This window comes from Musca domestica, unplaced genomic scaffold (assembly GCF_030504385.1).
Source record: "Musca domestica strain aabys unplaced genomic scaffold, Musca_domestica.polishedcontigs.V.1.1 36, whole genome shotgun sequence".
NCBI classification, from domain to species: Eukaryota; Metazoa; Arthropoda; class Insecta; order Diptera; family Muscidae; genus Musca; species Musca domestica.
The window spans coordinates 9158100-9181102 of NW_026712318.1; the positions used below are offsets into that span (position 1 = coordinate 9158100).

The window sequence follows — 23003 nt, forward strand, 5'->3', positions numbered from 1 at the left end:
ATCGGGTCAGATTTGGATATACCTCCCATGTATATCTTCGTCCGATTTGAAATTTATAGCGCACTAAGCGGTTAATAAAGGTCCGAATTGAATGGATTTTGGCACATACAATTAAATACACCCTGAAGAAGGTGTGTGAAATTTCGTGAAAAACGGTTCAAATTTAGCTATAAGTCCCATATATATTTTCAACCGATTTTGTGTTTAAGTCTATCACACCCGTAAAATGCACCCACAACAACTTAACTTTGTCCCAGCTATCAGATACGTCATGGAAATACCTCTGCTAAATTTTATAAAGGTCGGTTCAGATTGGATAAAGCGTTACCAAAACTGGACCGACCTTTATAAAATTTAGCAGAGGTATTTCATGGTGTATCTGATAGCTGGGACAAAGAATGTATTTTTATCCGATTTTAGTTTGTGCAGCAAATGCTCAAATATAATGGTATCATACTCCACAGCCATTTGGTTTATATGACGTTGCTGCAGAACTGTATCTTAATATTGTAAGATTTAAGGACCTTTTTTATATAACCTCAAACGTAACATCCGATATTTCACATAAATGAACATATACAAATATTTATTATGGCAACTCTAAAATAGTTTTATAGCCACTGTGAGTGGTAGTAGCTAAATTTTTATTTCGATTCGAATAGAAAAAAAAAAACAAGTATTTCCTTTTTCGACTTATGAAAAAGAAAACAGCACAATAGCAAACAAATTTTAAATTATGGGCAGGCAGTTGCAGAAAGTTATTGTTGTTTTTTTTTATAATTTTCAACGATCGATTGATTGTCTTTTTTTATATGTGTTTCATTAAAACATTTTGGTTGACAGACACCCGACATTATTCAATACGACTGAAAACAGCTCGAGAGGAGATCTGCCAAATATGGCAATTGACTTTGAATTACATTTGACGAATTGCCTCGTGTGTGTGTGTAGATGTAAAAGAAGAAAGCAGCAAAACTAAAACAACTGCAAAAGTGGGCAACTGTCAATCGTCAGGGTAGAGATTTAATACAAAAAAATCCTATATATATATTGGAGCTGAAAGGTAGAGAATAGATTTTCATGAAGTCTCTTCTTCCCCCAGATCTTCGGTCTACATACGACAACTTTGTGTAATCGATTGTATTTTTGAAACTCATTTCAATATCTATTTAATAACTTTCGTACCAGCATTTGATGAATGCATAATTCATACTTTTTTTTTGGAAATTTATATTTTATTCAAATATTTTTTATATAATATTAAGCCCACATCTTGGTACTGAAAAGTGTATTTGAAGTTTATATTTTTTTCTTTCATTTGACCAATTTTTAATACGTAATTAAATTTCCATAGCAAATAATTGAAATCATTATTTTAATGGTCATCTATTTTGAAATAAAGATAATTAACAAAATCAATTATTTGTTTGAATTGTATAAAACTGAATTGAATGTGGGTGCCCAAATGGCGTTTTTGGAATGTGTAAAAATACTTTCTTCCACTCACAAAAAAAAGAAAACTAAAATTGCGAGCATAAAAATAAATAGTATTTTTATACCCTCCACCTTGGAAAGTAGGGTATATTAACTTTGTCATTCCTTTTGTAACATCCCCAAATATTCGTCGTAGACCCCATAAAGTATATATATTCATAATCAGCATAAAATTCTAAGTCGATTTAATGGCTTTCCGTCTGTCTGTTGAAATCACGATACAGCCCACATTATTTGAGTAAGAGCGGCAAAAATTAGCAGAACAATTTGTTTTGTGTGTAGGATGATTGGTATTGAAAATGAGAAATACCGGTCCAAGTTTTGGTATAGTCCCCATATAACGGTACCTCCCGATATTCGGTATTTTGATGATTTTTGCCACATTTTTTTAACGGATTTGTCTGAAAATTGGTATTTGTAGGTCGTAATGGGTCCTAGTTCGTGTGTCGAAACATTGAATGTATAAGTCCAGGCTTTGATATAGAACCCCCCTCCCCTATAATGGTACCTCCCGATGTTCGGTATTTTGATGGTTTTTCGCATCTTTTTTTCACGAATTTGTCTAAAAATTGGAATTTGTTGGTCATAATGTATTCTAGCTTCGGTGGCGAAACATTTTATATATAGGTCCATGTTTTTGTACAGCCTCATATAGCGGTATTTCTCGTTATTCGGTATTTTAAGGATTTTTGCCACATTTTCCCACGAATATATCTAAAAATTGGTATTTGTAGGTCATAATGCTTTACTCTAAAGTGGGGGGTATTAAAAGTTCGTCCCGGCCGAACTTATTGTTTTCTTACTTGTTATAAGCTAAAAGAGCCCAAATTCAGAAATATTTATTTGGTACTAAAACTTTTAGGACACCCAGAGTCTTCCCTGCCACTTATCCATTCATAATCCGATATGTCCTTGTAAAAAGCCCAATTTTTATTGTCATCAGTATTTTCAGTAAAAAAGGGATATTGTAGTAATTTTATATTTCATTTTCAGTAAAAAAGGGATATTGTAGTAATTTTATATTTGGAATTGGCAACGCTTCTTTTGGCACATGGTTGGCTATACAGATCCACATTTTCCTGAAGCTTCCATGTTCGGCATTTTAAATGTTGCATTTTCTTTGCAAATAGTGAGTTATTACAATTTGGCCAGATCGAACCTAGTTTCTTTTTTACTCATTTTATTTCTGTTATATAGTTATCCTTTAAAAATGTTGACGGAATATTTTGCAGGTAATCCCAATGTCACTTGTCTCTTCTTTAATTCATACCCCATTTTAATACTAGAGAACTTTTCCAACCAAATACCAAATTTAGCACTTCTCCTACGCTATACAGTACTCTTTCTAAGTCACTTGTCCCACAGCTGTTAAAATTATTCCAGCGGTAGCTCATTATATTGTTTACAAGCGTACAAAAGCATTTTGGTGAGAAATTTCCAGAAAAAATGTTATTCGTGATAGAATTCAAGCGTGAATGTGTGATTTCTTTATATTTGGCTGGAGAACCACATGTGGCTATCGTTAAAGCACTCCAGCATTTAAATGTGAATAAATCTTTTGCGTCTCGTACCATCACTCGTTACCGTGATACTGGTAGCGTAGCCCGACGTCAAGGAAGTGGACGGAAGAAAGCAGTAACATCAGCAGAAATGGTTCGAAAAGTAAGAAAGAAGCGACTTGATGGGAAACCGCGTCGCAGTCGCCCAAAATGGCTCATACGCTGAACATATCGCAATATTCCATTCAGCAAATATTGAAAAATGAGCTCGTGGTAAAGCCAATGAAATTCCCAAAAGTGCAAGAACTTACACCGCAACAGGAAGAAAATAGACTCAAAAGAGCTTAAGAGTTGCTTCGCTTGGCCGAAAGTGGTGAATTGCCGAATTTGGTTTTCTCCGATGAGAAAATATTCGTTGTCCAGCAGTTTGTAAACAAACAAAATTATCGTGTTTATTTGCCAAAGCGGTCAGATGAAATTGTATACCTTCGGTTAGCCACCAGAACTCAAGCGCTGGTCATTGTGATGTTGTGGGACGCCATAACAGCCGATGGTCGCTCTCCGCTCGTAGTAATCGACCGTGGCATAAGATTTAATGCCGAATATTATTGCGAAATATTTTGGAAGGTGTATTAAAGCCTTGGGTACGCAAACATTTCGGCCGCAGACCTTGGACATTTTAATAGGACTCAACACCATCGCCATCTAAGAATGGTTACAAAATGAGGTTCCTCGCTTCATTTCCAGCGCACAATGGCCACTAAAATCTCCGAATACCAATACGTTGGACTATTGTGTCTGGAGTATGTTGGAAAGCAAGGTTGGCACTAAAAAATACAAAAGTATCGATCACCTCAGGCAAGCGCTTCGCCGTAAATGGGCCAAATACCGCAGAGCAACATTCGGGCAGCATGTGACGGTTTCATTGACCGTTTGAAGGCCATAATTCGTGCCAAAGGTGACCAATTTTAACAAATCCAAACTTATTCTAAAATTTGATGCTATTTCCGACATTGTTTGCTTTCATTCAATAAAATTAAAAAAAAACATGTAAAAATTATGGCGTTTGACTTTGTTGCAGTTTTTTTTTATCTCACTCAGTTTTTACTTTTTTATGTCCGATACGAAATGGACAATATTGGCCCATTCCATCGGAACCTACTTCATAGAGGGTCAACAAAATCATAACAGAAGTGAAAGTATATTTAAATAAACGAACATTGGCTGAGGGAATACATCTGTCGGCAAAATTTACTGATTATTTTTAACTTGTTTTGGATCATTGTTGGAATCTGGAATGGAGAGATGTAGAGTGTCTTAGATGTGAGTACTAAAAGTTTCTAAATTTGAGTTGGGTGAAGGGATAGAGGTGAAATTCAGAAATTTGATATTAATTTCCCTGTTGAACATATGGAGATGTTGAAATAGTTTTGGACAGAAAAATTGGATGTGGGTCCTGTGCGCAATGGTTTTACTTATATTCTCCACAGTTAACTTTAAAACTAACAATTTTGAAGACTTTTTGGAACAATAGGTAAACATTTTTCTTTTATTCTTTCTGAAAAAAAGAAAATTGAAGTGAGAATGTCTAGTACCATGTTGTATTGGTAATCAAAGAGTTGGCCCACCCAACTTTTGTACTTCCCATTCTGGGTGTTAATAATTTTACCTGGTGACAAATTTTATTTCCACTTGTTAGGCTCTGAAACACTATATACTAGTATTGAGGTGCCAGAATCTGGAACTTGGAAATTTGACTATTATGCAACAATAAATGTTTTCATTCTCCTCCACATAAGTTCTCTTAAAAAATTGCTTGGATTTGGGCTCAGGCCTATTAGCTCACAAAAAAAAAACGTAAAAACAAAAAATTATAATTTATGTTTACATAATTTGTATTTAAAACATTGTTTGTACAAATTTTACCATCACTTTGCCATCAACTCGATGGATGGATGGATTTTTCAAATGTGTTTGTAGATTCAATTAATTTGCACTTACCCATATATGGTTCGATTTAACCAATAGAAATTGTGTTAATTACATTTGAAAACATCCCACATATTTGGCATGAATTTATCAGCGATTTTGAGTCTATTTTTGTGCGGCACAGGGTGTCGCATCTTTCAAAAGATATTTTTTCTTTTTCTGTTATGAGAGCAGTTGTCGTGGAGGCGTCTTATTTGGCCATTCAATCATATATGTTTTTATTTGAATAAATTGTTTTTAATGTAAAAAATATTTATTTTCTTTTTGTCATAATAATGAAATACTTGAAATATGCCTGGGACTTATGTCACTGTGTTTCACATAACAACTAGGGAACATGTATAACAATTATAATGGCTTATTTCAGATTCGTTTCAGAACGTGCAATAATCTATAATAATCTACTTTTACTATATTTATACCCTACACCACATTGTGGTAAGGGTATTATGTCTACACCCATTTTTACTTTTGAGGGACTTCATAAAATGAGTCGATTTATGCATGTCAGTCCATCCCTCTGTCTGTCTATGTATTCTTGTGAACCAAATGCTGGTCGCATTTGCTATCTGATTGAGATGAAATTTTTAAACAAAATTTGTTTGGCCCATGGACGAACCGCATTAAAATCGGTGAGAATCGGTTCAAATTTAGATATAGCTCCCATGTATATATTCAGCAGATTTCGGGTTAATTGTACACCAAATAGCCAATATCAGTCCAAATGACCTGAATTTTGGCACATCCGACCGAATTCAGTCTAGAAGCATGTACATCAAATTTGAAAAAATCGATTCAGATATAGCTATAGCTCCCATATATATGTTTCATTCGATTTGGGGTTTTATATCCCTCACATGCGTAATATTCATTCCACAAGAATGATATTTGGTACCAGATAACTTATGGAGCTCCAAATTACCTCTGTGAAATTTTATCGAGATTGGATCGGATATAGCTCCAATATATATATTTATACGATATCAGGTTTATTGTGCACAAAATGGCTAACATCAGCCCAAATGTTGGCACATTGGACCGAAAATAGTCTGGAAGCACGAACTTGAAATTTGGAGAAAATCGGTTCAGATACAGCTAAAGCTCCCATATACATGTTTCATACGATTTGGGGTTAAAAGTACTCATATACGTAATATGCATTCGACAACAATGATATTTGGTACAGATATCTTGTAGAGCTCGGAAATACCTTTGTCTTTATCTAGAACGGCCATATACAGGGTGAGATAAAAAAAACTGCAACAAAGTCAAACGCCATAATTTTTACATACAATTTTATTGAATAAAATTTAAGAATAAGTTTAGATTTGTTCGAATTGGCCACCTTTGGCACCAGTCATGGCCTTCAAACGGCCAATGAAACCATCACACGCTGCCCAAATATTGCTCTGCGGTATTTTGGTCCATTCCAAGCGTAGCGTTTGGTTGAGGTGATCGACATTTTGGTATTTTTTAGTGCCAACCTTGCTTTCCAAAATACTTCAGACACAATAGTCCAACGGAGTATTCGGAGATTTTGGTGCGATGGAACCTCATTTTGTAACCATTCTTGGGTGGCGCGTTCTGAGTGTGATGGTGCTTAATCCTGTTGGAATGTCTAAGGTCTGCGGCCAAAATTATTCTGTTGCCACGGTCGATTAATACGAGCGGAGAGCGACAATCGGCTGTTATGGCGGCCCACATCATCACCATGGCCAGCGCTTGAGTTCTGGTGACCAATCGAAGGTGCATATTTTCCACTGACCTCTTTGGCATGAAAACACGATAATTTTGTTTACAAACTGCTGGACAACGAATGTTTTCTCATCGGAGAAAACCAAATTCGGCAGTTCACCACTTTCGGCCAAGCGAAGCAACTCTTTAGCTCTTTTGAGTCTATTTTCTTTCTGTAGCGGTGTAAGTTCTTGCACTTTTTAGAATTTCAATGGCTTTACACCGAGCTCATTTTTCAATATTTGCCGAATGGAATATTGCGATATGTTCAGCTCACGAGCCATTTTTTGGCCACTGCGACGTGGGTTTCGATCAAGTCGTCTCTTTATTTTTCGAACCATTTCTGCTGATGTTGCTGTTTTCTTACGTCCACTTCCTTGACGTCGGGCTACGCTACCAGTATCACGGTAACGAGCGATGGCTTAAGAAGATTTATTCACATTTAAATGCTGGAATTCTCTAACGAAAGCCACTCGTGGTTTTCCAGCCAAATATAAAGAAATCACATTATCACGCTTGAATTCCATCACGAATTTTTTTTTTCCTTACGGTTTTAATATAATCCTTTCCGAAGTCATATCATGCCCTATAGAGCAATGTTATTTGGTTCATAGGTGGTATGATCTAGTTCAAATAAGTTCCCAACAAACTCTACTCAATACGCTTAGTGGTGGTAGGGTATGATATAGTCGGCCCCGTCCGGCTTTTGACCTATCCTTACTGTTTTTTTTTTTAATTTTTTCTAGGACGCTGTTTAATGGGAAGGAATTGTTGAACTTTCTTCCAAATTAAAATAGAAAATAAATAAAAACATTTATGATTGACGCTCTAGATAAGAAAGAGCGGGATGAGTACGAGTTGCTGATTGGCCAAAATGTTCGTTGTGAAGGATTGCCATGAAGTTTTGATCTTTTTAATGTGAAAAGTGGTACTCCTAGAAGAAATTTATTTACTTAACAATGTATACCTTCACAATTAAATGGGGATATTTGCAAATTCGTTTGCAAAACCTGTCCGAAATATCGTAGGACAGCCCATACCAATATGCGCTCAATAAAAATGATTTTTGGAACAAGATATCAGGTGAATAATAGGTATTCATTTGTAAAAATCGATCCCGTCTGCCTTTTGTCTTCCAATACTGAGTTTAGTAATAAAACAAAAGATTTATTTCTGTTAACTTGCATTATTAAACTGCCCTCATAAAAATTAATAAGTAGGCATTACTTCCGCCTGTGTGTGTGCGATGCATTTTTAGGTTTGGGCAAATAAATAACAAAAACAACATTAAACACTCATAGTTTTAACTTTTCGGCATTTAATTAGTTACACAAAAAGAGAAGTATCGCCAAAAAGGAAAAACCGGAAATAAAAACCTCTGCTGGCAAATACAATTGTTATTCTGAATCAATTTTTGACAAAAGTTATTGAAAAGTTCAAATTGTTTACAATTCACATTAAACTAAAAATAAAATAATAATGTGTCAGCCAAAGCAGACTAATCGGCAACCTTCTAAGAAAGCCTCTTGAAAAACCAACTTCTGAAAAGAATAATGAGTTGGCATTGTCCATAAATGGGTTGTGTTTTAATATCAACCGAATACCTGATTAATCTAAATGACGTATATTTGTCGTCACCCAACCATCAGATAATATGCGCCTACTTGATAAAAAATCGTGGAAAATAAATTGATAATTCACTTTCTATCATTTCACTTAAATGGGAACCCCTATGTATTGGAATATATATGATAATACTATTTTGAATAAATGATAACCTTTTAAATGCACTAATAAAATTTAATTTTTCTAAAAATTTATAAGTAGCTACAAGTCGTATGCTGCTTTTGCCCAATATGGCTTCATCGAGTAGGATTAAGAAGTCAAACTCGTTAATAGGAAAACAATAAAATCCACAATTGAACAATAATATCCAAATTTAAGATTATCATAATCCACTGTCCATGTGAATATTCAATTGCTGATTTGTATGAATTGAATTCATGAAATAACAAAAAATAAACGATCAACATTTAATTTCCTAGGGGCATAAACTGTAGCTGACATAACTGTTATTGTTAACACTGTTCTACAAAATGAAAGAAGTGGAATGATATAAAAAACCTAATATATATGATTTTTTTTGAAAATTGACAAATTGGCAATGTAATGGGAAATTATTGCGATGTGGTAAGTGTGGACACCTTTCGAGGGTTATGGACCGTAAAACTAGAGAGACGGACCGACGGGTATAGTGTGGTCGACACGGATTTTGCCCATAGATGCATAGGATATTCAAATGTCTAGACCTAAACATACCCTTCATCATAAAAAATGGGCTATGTAGGTCCACGTTGTGGTATAGCCCCCATATAACGGCACTCCCGATATTCGGTATTTTGATGATTTCAGCGACATCATTCACCGGAATTGTTTTGAATTTGGTATTTGAAGTTCGTATGGATACTACAGTCTATGACAGAAAATTGTCTGTGCAGGTCCACGTCTTCGTATAACCCCATATAACGGTTCCTCCCGACATTCGGTATTTTGATGATTTTAGCTACATTGTTCACCGATTTTTTATACCCTCCACCAAAAAAAGTATGGAGGGTATATTAAGTTCGTCATTCCGTTTGTAACTCATCGAAATAATCAGTCCTGTCCATCCGTCTGTCCGTCTGTTGTAATCACGCTACAGTCTAAACGAATTAAGATAGGAAGCTAAAATTTTGCACAGATCTCTCTCTTGTCTGCAGGCAGGTCAAGTTCGATTGGGCTATATCGGTCCACGATATCGTATAGCCCCCATATAACGGAACCCCCGATATTTGGTATTTTGATGATGTTAGCCACATTTTTCAATGGAATTGTCTTAAAATCCACACAAGTAGTTCCTCGTGAGTACTTTACCCCCCTGAGAGAGAATTGTCTATACAGGTCCACGATATCGTATATCCCCCATATAACGGTACCCCCCGATATTCGGTATTTTGATGATTTTACCCACATTTTCAACGGAATTGTCTGAAAATCCACACAAGGTGTTCCTTGTTGGTACTTTATACCTCGGCAGAGAATTATCTATATAGGTCCACAATATCGTATAGCCCCCATATAACGGTACCCCCACGGTATTCGGTATTTTGATGATTTTAGCCACATTTTTCAATGGAATTGTCTGAAATTCCACAAAAGGAGTCCCTTGTGGGCATTTTACCCCCTCAAAAAGAATTGTCTATATAGGTCCACGATATCGTATATCCCCCATATAACTGTACCCCCCGATATTCGGTATTTTAATGTTTTTAGCCATATTTTTCAACGGAATGATCACAAGGTGTTCTTTGTACACAAGGGGTTCTTTGTGAACACTTTACCCCCCGACAGAGAATTCTCTATATAGGTTAACAATAACGTATAGCTTCCATATACCCCGCGATATTCGGTATTTTGATGATTTTAGCCATATTTTAGCCCCTGAAACGGAATTGTCTATATAGGTCCACAATATCGTATATCCCCCATATAACGTTACTCCCCAATATTCGGTATTTTGATGATTTTAGCCACTTTTTCCAATGGAATTATCTGAAAATCCACACAAGGAGTTCCTTGTGAGTATTTTACACGCAGACATAGATTTGTCTTTATAGGTCCACAATATCGTATATCCCTGATATATCGGCACCTTCCTATATTAGATATTCTAAAGATTTTAACAGATTTTTTAATGGAATTTATTATTATTATTTTTTTTTTTTTGAAAACTTCCTAATTTTTCCAAATGGTGGAGGGTATTCAAAGTTCGGCCCGGCCGAAATTACTGCTTTTTTACTTTTGTTTTTTTTTTTTCATTTGAATATTGTAATGGCTTATGATAAAAGTTGCCTATGCAGGTACACGTGGCCGTATAGACCCTAATATAACGGTTACATTGGGTATTTTTACAATTTTAGAAGAATTTTTAACGGATTTTTTTTTTTTTTTTTTTGAAAATTGCCAAATTCGTTCCAAATGGGTGGAGTCGAAATAACGGATTCCGTATACCTATCTATTGATCGATTACAAATACACTTTACAAATTTGTAATGCGTAACGGAATTTGGAACAAAAAAAAATTTGCCAAATTATATTGAAATCGGTTCAGATTTGGATAAGGATCCCATATATATTTTCGATCGATTTCGTTTATGCACCAAAATGATACGTATATCCGATTCCAATGAAATTCGGTATGAGCGACTAAATTTGGTACAGAAATAAATTGGTCAAGTAACTCTCAAATCGGTTAAGATTTGGATATGGCTAACATATATATTTTCGGCCGATTTTATATATTTGATACAGCCAACGTCCAATGTATGTCCTATTCCAATGAAATTCGACAGAGATTTTTGTAAAAAAAAAAATTACCTACTTACATTAAAATCGGCTGAGGTTTGGGTATAGCTCCCATATATATACGCTCGGGCGATTTCACATATTTGATGCACCAAACACGGTATGTACCGCCAATTTGATTGAAATATAGATGGTGTGACGGAATTTGGTGTAAAAGTAAATTTTGTCAAATTATATAGAAATCGGTTCAGATTGGGATATGATTTGAAATGGCATTAGGCTGACATTAAAAAAAAACTACACAACAATTTAATTGAGTATACGATTATTACGGGGAAGTATGTTGCTACCTCGAATTTACCAATTTCAACAGAAATGCCACTGAACTTCAAAAGATTGCATTTTCCTGGATGCTTGACATTTGCTATGAAATTAATAGATTCAAAGGACAAAGCGTTCATGTATGCGAACTAAATTTGGCACGTTCCTGCTTTCCCCATGGTCAGCTGTTCCCTACACCACAAGGTGGTCAGGGTATTATGGTCTTGTGCATTTGTTTGTAACAGGCAAAAGGAAACGAGATAGACCCACAGTTCCTTTTGATGATCTGCATAGAATCACATTCTGAGTCGATGTATGCATGTCCGTCCGTCTGACCGTCTATCCGTCCGTCTGTCCATGTATTTTTGTTAACAAAGTACAGTTCGCATTTATTACCCGATCCAGATGAAATTTTGCACAAATCATTGGTTTGGCCCAAGGACGAACCCTATTGAAATTGGAGATAATCGGTAAAAATTTAGATATAGCTCCCATATATATCTTCGTCCGATTTGCCTTTTATTGTGCACCAAACGTGTAATATCAGCCCGAATAGAATGAAATTTTGCACATACAACCAAATTGGGCCTGAAAATAAGTATGCCAAATTTGATCGCAATCGGTTCAGATATATCCATGGTACAATGATATCAGGGTAGGGCTATGATACCACATGATTTCAATTTTTTCATTTTCTTGGCTTAATATGTCATCTTTATTTGTTTATGTATGCGTTTTCTTTTCAATAACAAAAGAATTGTTCAGAAAACATTCAAATTCGGATGTTTTCAAAATGTTTATTTCATCGTATGCATCGACAAAATCTAGAGTTTTTGTAGCGAAATAATCCTTTATAGATAAAGAGAACCTGGTTTTGAAAAGAAGTGTTGACCTTTCATTCAGTTTTCGCGGTTTTCAATTATTTATTCAAAATAAATGCAACAAGTTGTATGATTTTTTATTGTTTTGATACTAATTCTGACATTACAAGCCAAATAGGTAGACCTCTATACTTGTAATTTTTTCAAACTTGGCCTACCTTCTCTTCATTGTACCATGGATATATCTATAGCTCCAATATATATTGTTCATCCGATTTGTTATTTTAGTCCTCCGTAACCGTAATATGCACTCTGTAACAACAATATTTGGGGAAATATATCAAATACAGCTCAGAAATAACTTAGCTAAACTTTATCGAAATCGGTTTGGATTTGGATATATCTCCCATATATAACTTCGTCCGATTTAGATTTTATTGTGCACCAAACGTCTAATATTTACCCAAATGGGATGAAATTTGGCACTTACGACCGAATTGAGTCTTGAAGCTAGTATATCAAATTTGGTTCAGATATAGCTATAGCTCCCATATATATTGTTCATCCGATTTGTTATATTTGTTACCCACAGCCGTAATATGCATTCCTTAACAACGATATTCAGGGAAATATATCAAATACAGCTTAGAAATATCTTTGCCACATTTTATCAATACAAGTCCGAGTTTAAAAGATACAAATGCTTCGGCATATTTAGTCTTTTGAATTTTAAATTATAATTATAATCATAGGGTGTATGATTGAGTTGTCCCATAAAAACTTTTAATTTTTATGTGGAGTTCTACTAAATTAGCAATGTGGTGTAGGGTATCATAAAGTCGGCCCGCCCGACTTTAAGACTTTCTTTACTGGTTTTTCTTTGAATTTGTTTGATTTTTTTTAAAAAAGGGGGTAGCGAAGCGCACCGGGTTCAGCTAGTTTAGTATATTTGTCTAGGACCAATATTTAGAGGCGTTACAAATTTGTTGGTCCAACCAAACTTATAATGCTCGTAAACTGTACATTCCTCATTAAACAGAAATCATAACTGCCTGTATTAAATATTTTCCCTAAAAAATTCAATTTTAATTTCTTGGTTGCCATTTTCTGATATTTTCCAACTTCATTATAAGTTTGATTGGGCCAAAAATTATGTAACACCTCGAAATATTGATTTCCCACATAGGAAAGTATATATGGATCTTCCTATCTCACCGAGCTGAGTCGATCTAGCTATGTATGTCCATCCGTCCGTCTGTCCGTCTGTCCATGTTAAGTTGTAATCACTCTACAGGTCGCAATTATAGTCTGATCCTCACGAAATTGAAAATGGAGGTGGAGTTATGATCAGAATAGAACCCTATTTCTTTTGGAGATGATCGCATAATATTTAGGGGTTGAAATGGACCAACAACTAAAAATGTTCCTGATTTTGCAGCCGTTGTAAAGGTCACAAATAGAAACCAAAGGACACGAAATCTCGCTGAAATTAGAGTTTAGGACAGCGAGTAGAATGGACCACTACTTTTGTGTGAAAAAATATCAGAATTACTTACAGGCGATATCCGAACTTCTCGCTTTTTATGCTGATTTCGTTGACGAATATAGCCAAATATCGTAGACAATCAAATCATATAGATGGGTCTATATTTGGAGATACAGAGGGGCCTCTTCCTTTTGGAGATGATCGCAAAATATTTAGGGGTTCAAATGAAACAAAAACTGAAAAAAACTTCCTGATCACACAATTGAAGCCAATCGACACGCCTGAGAAGAGAGTTAAGGACGGGGAATTATTCAAGCGTTTTGGATGAAAAATGGACCACAACAACCAACACTATGACGGAGTGCTTAAATATTGGGCAAATGTCTCTGGTCAGGTCAGTGCTCCGTGACATAATTTCAAAAGCGAAATCTTCCAAAATCGATCTGGATATAAGGAGGCTTCTAACATATTATAGTGTTGTAGGGTATCACATGGTCGGCTCCGCACGACTATAGCCTTTGCTTACTTGTTTATAAATTTGTCTGCACGCAGTTCTATTTCCAAATTTAAAGATACCTGAGAGATTAAAAAATTCTTCAAAACAAGTGCAGATGTTTGTGCAGCGATTGTCTATTCCAAATGGATGTTTATATATTTAAGACCACATATACAGGTATGTATGTATCTATGTTCTTCCACCTAGTATATAATCTAGGTGCAATCATATGTTCAATGTTATTTGTTTATGAAGTTGCAATTACAAAAAAAAAAAAAAAAAAAAAAAAAAAAAACACACACACACACGGGCATAAACATTCTGCTATATTGTATGTAAATAGAAACCGAAAAAATTAAGGCGTTGAAAACTTACCACGTTGTATGTTCTGTTGTTGTCCCTATGTGTATGGATATGGGTATGAATGTTATTAGGCTTATGCGCGCCTATGTGGTGTAAATATATTCACGGTCCTCTAGTTGAGTGAGGTTGTGTATTCATTCGGTTCGTTTATTTTGATATGCTGCCAAAATCTGTGGAGCGAGCACATTAGAACAGGTGGTGGGTTTTAATTTGTATTTTTTGTTGTTTCTTTTTTTTGGGTTTGTGACAAAATCCGAAAAGACGCCAAACTTCTTTGAATGACAAGCAGTCAGCATGCAGAATGCAAAACGTTAAAGTTGTTTTATTGGGATCAAATGTAAATAAAATTGGTAAGGAAAAACAGTCAAACTTGAAATGACCAAAGAATAGCACTTGATGTTTGATTTAATTTTTCCAAGGTTTGGAAAATTTTGTTTTTAATTTTTTTTTTTATTTAAAAAAAAATTATAATTTTCTAAGTGATTTTCCACATGTTGCATCTCATTTGTTGCATATTTTAAATTTACTCTTCACTTTGAAATCAAAGGCTTTGTTTTTTTAAGTTTCGCTTTTGACAATATTTTATCAATCACGATTTATTTGAATAACACGCAAAGTAAATAACCACTTTTTCAGCAATCATCGATCGATCACTGATTCAAAAATTATTTTGGGCATTGCACAGAAAACACAAGGGAATTGTCTGTTACAAAATCTGTTTCGATGTAAATAGGTTTGAGTTTGATTCGATCGTTTGGAAATTTTTATTATTATTATTTTTTTTTTTTTAAAAACACGTATTTAATAATTATTTGAAAGGTATACTCATTTTTTTATTGTATCGATAATTATTATTAGTTTTATTAATTGTTTTCAATTGTTTTTTTTTTTTTTTTTTTGTTTTTACTTTTGTAATATTCTGGAGACCGTTTTATCGCGCTTGCGCACTCCCGTGTAACGTATAAACCAAAAGACCGCTCGTGAGTAACTGAATTCATTGAATTCACGGTTGTATCGGTTGTGTTATCTGTGGCCAGCAGCAAGCATATCGTGCCAAACCAAAGCGATCCAACCAAACATCACACACTCATACACCCATACACTCAATTGGTAGCCAGCAAGCAGCCCATCGGAAATGAAACTGAGCAACTTACAAACTTTGTTGTCAACTGGCGTTGTTCTGCCTTCCATTTGTTCTCATGTTGTTCGATTGGAGCATATTCTCTCGTTTGGTGTTCGTGCTGGAGTTCTCTCCCCATATGTGATCTTTATGTTCCATTGCCACATTGTCCCCCCAGCACAAGTGTTAGAAGTTTGACATCACTTTACTGTTGCGGATTGGTGTTATGCATGCGATTATGGGGGCTGCCAACCAACCAACAAACCAACTATGGAGGGTTTTATTATTATTTTTGTTGACGATTAAAGGTGAATAACATATTTTTGTGCTAACTGTTAATGTCTTTTTAAGGAAGTGCAATTGTTCGGTGTTTTTTTTTTTATATTTTCAAGAATTGTGACTAATTTGCAAAGATGGTTCAATATTATTACCTTAAAATGTTATACAATTAATATGGCTTTTATTGAAAGGTTTCATATACAGTTGAATCGAACTTATTATGTACTCCACTTGAGTTTAAAATCTTAAAATTCTTCAAAATTTAAATTTTGTTAAATATATTGCCGCTCTTAAAAAAATCCGCTAGACATTGAAATGGCATTAGGCGCATATTAAAGTAATTTTACTGATGTAATATGTTGCCAAAAACTTGAAAAACCCCATATTGGGCGCCATTATTGTTTTCCTACATTGCAACAAAAGTAGTGTGGAATTGTACTTGGATTTAGCGAAGGCAAACCATAATGGCGCCCAATATAGAATTTTGGATTTCTTTGGCCACATATTAAATTAGTAAACGTACATACTTTACAATGGCCCTATTCAGCCCCACTGTCGAAATGAACTGTCTAGTTACAACTAAATCGAAAAATACTAAAATTCACTAAAATATAAGTATTTTGTATTTGTTTTCTCTTTCGAGACGAGCTTAATGATCTGAAATTTGCAGTGAAAAGGAAAGCCAGATAGACACTATCACACACTCACCACTATGCGACGCGTTCCGCCGTTGGTTAAGCGGCTCATCAGCCATATTTGATGTGGATGATGGCTTACAAGGGCCGTTCTCTGGAAAGTAGTATATATTTCGAACTTATTGCAAATTAGCATATGCGAATTATACACTAGAAACTCTCCAGGTTCGACTCAAGTTCTATTGGCAGATCTTTTTTCACAGCAACGTTTTTGTTTTTTGTAGTGATGGATTTTTTGTCCACAACAACTACATTGCTTCCAATGCATACACTTGTTTTAGTGCTGCTTTAGGAAGACGGGTTAATGGCTCTGAACGTAGAGACGGCAACTTCTAGTTGGCTGCACACAGAGGTCCGCGGTTCAAATCCCACAGCCAGGCTCGGCTGAATTTTTGAGTTTTGCCTTGTTAAGGCGAAGATCATATGTTTTATGATTTAAGTGTTTGTTTTCTCTTTCGAGACGAGCTTAATAATCTGAAATTTGCAGTGAAAAGGAAAGCCAGATAGACACTATCACACACTCACCACTATGCGACGCGTTTCGCCGTTGGTTAAGCGGCTCATCAGGCATATTTGATGTGGATGATGGCTTACAAGGGCCGTTCTCTGGAAAGTAGTATATATTTCGAACTTATTGCAAATTAGTATATGCGAATTATACACTAGAAACTCTCCAGGTTCGACTCAATTTGTATTTTGTATTTAACAAACAGAATGGGGTAGAATTCTGCAATTTAGAGGGAGAATCACTGAAAGAGTGCTGGATTTATGTACCACAGGGTTTTTAGGAATTCGAACTCTAAGGTTACGAAAAGTTCTACAGGGTAAAATGAAAAAAACTGCAACTAACTTTAGACAGCTGTCATTTCTAATCTGACTTAAAGCCTTGGGCACGCTCGTTTCATTTAAAGCGCACAATAGCCACCAAAATCTCCGGATACCAATCCGTTGGACTATTGTGTCTGGAGTATTTTGGAAAGCAAGGTTGGCACTAAAACATATCAAAGTGTCAATCACCTCAAACAAGCGCTTCGCCGGGAATGGGTCAAAATACCGCAGGGCAACATTCGGGCAGCATGTGACGGTTTCATTGGCCGTTTGGAGGACATAATTCGTGCCAAAGGTGACCAATTCGAACAATTCTAAACTTATTCTAAAATTTGATGCTATTTCCGACATTTTTTGCTTTCACTCAATAAAATTAAAAAAAATGTAAAAATTGTGGCGTTTGACTTTGTTGCAGTTTTTTTTATCTCACCCTGTATTTGGTACAATTTGGTATTGCGTAAACATAAAGTGCTTGAAATCCTAAAATTGTTGTTAAGGTCGCTGTTTATGTGTAACCTGGATATATGAAGATGGTATCGGAAATGTGTACTATAATTGTACGAAAAATACTAAATGGTACTAAATTTAGAATTGGGTAAAGGGAGAGACATAAAGCTCTGTGATTTGATGTTAAGGTATCAGTGTTTTAGATATGGTGGTGATTTGGAAATACGTCCTCTATTTGAAAGAATAGTACTAAATGGTACTTAATTCGGTAAAGGGGGTAATTTAAAACTTAAATCCTGAAATTTGAAAATCACTGTTGGTATCTGGATTTGCGATATACTTCAATTCTACGAAAAGTACTAAATAATACTAGACTTAGTATTGAGTGAACGAAATCACGGTTGGTGTCTGTGGTTAAGGTATGGAGGTGGTTGTGGAAATGTGTACTATAATTTTTCGAAAAGTACTAAGTGGTACTAAATTGGATATTGGGTGAAGGCATAGATCCGAAATTCTAAGCCTCGGTTGGTATCTGGATTTGAGATATGGAGGTGGTTTCAGAATTGTGTATTATAATTGTATGAAAAATTACTAAATTTGGTATTGGGTGAAGGGATAGTGCTGGAATCCCGAAATTTGATATTGAGGTCTTTGTTGGCATCTGAAATTGACATATAGAGGTGGTTTTGGAAATTTCCACTATATTTGTGAGAAAAGTACAAAATAGTACTAAATTTGGCTGTGGGTGAATGATGAGCTAAAATACTGAAATTTGATATAGATGTTACTCTTGGTGTCTGTGGTTTTAGGAATGCGTCTATAGTTGTTCGAAAAGTACCAAGTTGTACTAAATACGGTATTGGGTGTGGGGACAGATAGATAGATTCCCCAAAATTTCAAATTTAAGGAAATGTGTATTATGATGAACGAAAAGTACAAAATAGTACTAAATTTGGATAACTATTGGTTTTAAGAAAGGGTAGATGCAGATTTTTTTTGAATATATGTACTGATTGTACTAAATTTGGTATTGGGTTAAGGGATAGAGCTGAACTTATGAATTTTGATTTGGAGGTCAGTTTTGGTTTCCAGCGTTTACGTATGGTGATATTGAAATAGTTTTGGACAAAAATATTGGATGTGGTTCCATTGTGTAATGGTTTTACTAATATTCTCCTCGGTAAACTCGAAACTTAATGGTTTTGAAAATATTATAATAAAAGTTATGTATAAAAGTTAAACATTTTTTGCGAAAATGGAGAAACTTGAATCTTCTTCTATATCTATAAAAGAGGAAAATGTTTGTATGTTTGTTTGTTTGTTTGTTTGTTTGTTTGTAATTTATGGACTCGAAAACCGCTGAATAGATTTTCCTGAAAATTTCCATATATACTGCAATATCGCCTGAAAGTAACATAGGCTATATACATTTTTGAATTTCCACTTGGAACTGGAGATATAGCATCAGAATCGGAGGTACCTCCCAAAAATTTAGATTTTATATGCACATATCTATTGATTGGTTGAAGATACAGTCTCCAAATTTGGAATACGTAACGGAATTTGGAACAAAAATAAGTTTGCCAAATTATATTGTAATCGGTTCAGATTTAGATACAGCTCCCATATATATTTTCGACCGATTTCGTTCCTTTGATGCCTCAAACACAATATGAATGTTCGATTCCAATGAAATTTGGAATGTGTGACGGGATTTAATCCGAAAATTAATTTGTCAAATTATATTGAAATCGGTTCAGATTTGGATAAAGCTCCCATATATATTTTCGGCCGATTTCAAGCATTTGATGCACCAAACACGCTATGTATCCCCAATTTCAATGAAATTTGAAACGTGTGGTAGATTTTATCTAAAAAATTGATTTCCCAAATTATATTGAAATCGGTTCAGATTTGGATATAGCTCCCATATACATTTTCCGCCGATTTCATGTATTTGGTGGACCAAACACGACATGTATTTCCAATTGTAATGAAATTTAAAATAAGTAACGGAATTGGGAGCCAAAATGAATTTCTCAAATTAAATATATGGATATGGATGGATATAGCTCCCATATATATTTTCGACCGATTTCATGTATTTGATGCACCAAACACGCTATGTATCTCTAATTTAAATGAAATTTGGAATGTGTAGCGGAAATTAAAACAAATATACATTTGTCAAATTATATTAAAATCGTTTCAGATTTGGATATAGCTCTCATATATATTTTCGACCGATTTCATGTATTTTATGCACCATATACGATATGTATGTTCGATTCCAAAGAAATTTGGAATATGTAACGGGATTTTGATTAGAAAATAAATTATTCAAATTATATTAAAATCGGTTCAGATTTGGATATAGCTCCCATATATATTTTCAGCCGATTTCACATATTTGATGCACAAAACTCGATACGTATTTCCGATTCAAACGAAATTCGGCATGAGTGGCTAAAATTGGTACAAAAATAAATTTGACAAATTATATTCAAATACGCTCAGATGTGATTATAGCTCCCATTTATATTCTCAGCCGATTTCACATATTTTATGCACCCAAAGCGAGAGAGACAAAATCTGGCACCAGAAAAAATTGCCAAATTATATTGAAATCAGTTGAGGTTTGGATATAGCTAACATATATATTTCGGCCGATTTCATACATATTATGCACCAAACACGATATATATGACCGATTCCAATGAAATTCAGAATGTGTGGCGGAATTTGGTTATAATAATAAATGTGATAAATTAATTGGAAATTAGTGAAGATTTGGATATAGCTCCCATATATATATTCTCGACCGATTTCACATATTTGACGCACCAATTTCAATGAAATATGAAAGGTGTGGCGGAGTTTGGTGTAAAAGTAATTTTTGTAAAATTATATTTAAATCGGATCAGATTGGGATATCATTTTAATAAGAACCATTGACCCACAACGCCTTAGGCTAACACTAAAAAACAACACAACAATTTATTTGAAATACGCTTATTACGGCGAAGTATGTTGCTATCTCGAATTCACTAATTGCAATAGAAATGCCACTCTACTTAAAAAAAATTGCAGTTTCCTGCACGCTTGGTATTTGCTATGAAATAAATAAATCCAAAGGACAAATCCTTCGTGTATGCATGTCATGTTACTGCTTTTGTAATGATTTTGTTTATTAACGCATTAAATTAGTGCAATATTTATTTTTTTTTTAATTTTTAAATTTGTTTTTCTTTATCCAACATATGTTCGTAAATAAAATTTTGAATGCGTATAAAATCAACAGGGGTAGCGAAGCGCACCGGGTTCAGCTAGTTATATATAAAACTTTGAAAGTCAGAAAATTTAATACAATGTATGAAGTTTTGTTAAAAAAAGAAATATGTGAAAGTGAACAAATTGTACATTTTGAGTACTAAAAAGGCCAGACACAAACTGTTGGAAGGAATCTGAAGTTTTTTTGGTATACTTTTCCCTGACAAAGAATCCGACACTTGGTAGAATCAAATAATTATCGAAAAGAATAAGGTTCTATTAAAATAATATACGTCACTCAAAGATTCTAATCTTTGCAATGAATGTTTCGAACGCGGTATTATGGGTAAAAAAGTTGGCTCTTCGTAAAGAAATAAAAACGAAATATTATGAAAAACTTACCCCGATCGACGGCTTTTAATCAAATGTATTTTAAAATTTTGCAACAAAAATTCATAGCCTACATAGGTTAAAATAAAGAAAAAATAATTGAATTTAGTTTTTATTTTGTATAGTGAAATTAAAAAGTAAAAATATAGGTTTAATAAAATGAAAACTCCAAATGCTATCCAAATGTTATCAGAACCTTCATCTTAGATCTTAATATTTCCCCTTTACTTGGTAACCCTGCAAAAACTCTGATTTAAACAAATGCCTTTGCCTCTGAACGTACTTTAGAATCAAACCGTGTGTGAGTGGTGTTGTTTTGCGTTGCGTTGTTATAACACTCTTGAATTATAGACTTCTATCTATCTGACATTGTTCATTGGCGGTATTGGGCTTTCTGTTAAGTTTTTTTAACTTTAGCAAGAAACTAGTTTTGGTTTGGTGGCGCGTGTGGGAGTGATACTTCGTCAACTGAGAAAATATCATTCTTGATTGAATTGATTTCATTCTCATGTGTTCCGCCGATCGCAAGCAGCTGAAATTTAATGAATGAATTGTTGTTGATGTGAAAATTCATTAAGAAACACAGGTAGAATATGAAACTATGGCTGAAGTATGAAATTCAAATCAGCTGCAAGTAGATTTTCTGCTCACGCAGAACCTGAAATGATAATTTTTAGACGATAATTAATTTGGGAGAAATTGGAAACCGCCTTCAAACACACGTGAAATGTGTGTACGGTGGGTGCCACTCAAAATGATGAAAGTTGAAAATGTAGAATCCTGAGTAATTTTAAATATTATAGGCATTCGAAACCCCCATTCGTTGTGGGAATTATTGATTTAGAAAAATTCACGTGATTTAACATTATAGAAGATTTTCCGAAAATCAAGTATAGATCCGTTTTTTTCCCATAAAGACCCCAAAAAGTATATATAATCATAATCAGCATAAAATTCGCAGTCGATTTAACGATATACGTCTGTCTGTTGAAATTACGATACAACCCACATTATTTGACGTAGAGCTTAAAAATTTGGCAGAACAATTTTATTGTATCTAGGATGGTTGGTATTGTAAATGAGTTATATCGGTCTACGTTTTGGTATAGTCGCATAGTCATATAACGGCACCTCCGGACATTCGGGTGATGATTTTCGCCATTCGGTATTATTCAAACTGTCTTACTGGTACTTGTAGTTTAAAGTGGAACACGTTTGAATTCAGATAGGTTAATATAAAAATGTTATCTTTACCAAAAGGTGGAGGGTATTAAAAGTTCGACCCGGCCGAACTTAGTGTTTTTACTCGTTTCTTAAGAAGAGTGAAGAAAAATATTAAATCAATAAGAGACATTTGTTGCATTTAATATTAAATAATACTGATACGGAATGATGTTTGTCTTTTAAAAGCATTTACGCTTGCTTTT

General features: G+C 34.5%; 1 protein-coding gene across 2 annotated transcripts in view; it reads right to left on the minus strand.

The window, feature by feature from the left end:
* Positions 1 to 21604, minus strand: part of LOC101891853 (formin-J) — a 198531-nt gene extending 176927 nt beyond the window's left edge. The window contains exons 1-2 of one of the 2 annotated variants that reach the window (XM_059125977.1): positions 21589 to 21604; positions 14560 to 15935 (exon numbers count right to left, since the gene is read on the minus strand). The gene's annotated coding sequence lies outside the window, so the exon portion shown is untranslated. Of the gene's footprint in view, positions 1 to 14559; positions 15963 to 21588 lie in introns of those variants that run through there. The other variant, XM_059125978.1, reaches the window with a different exon arrangement.
* Positions 21605 to 23003: the final 1399 nt, after the last annotated feature.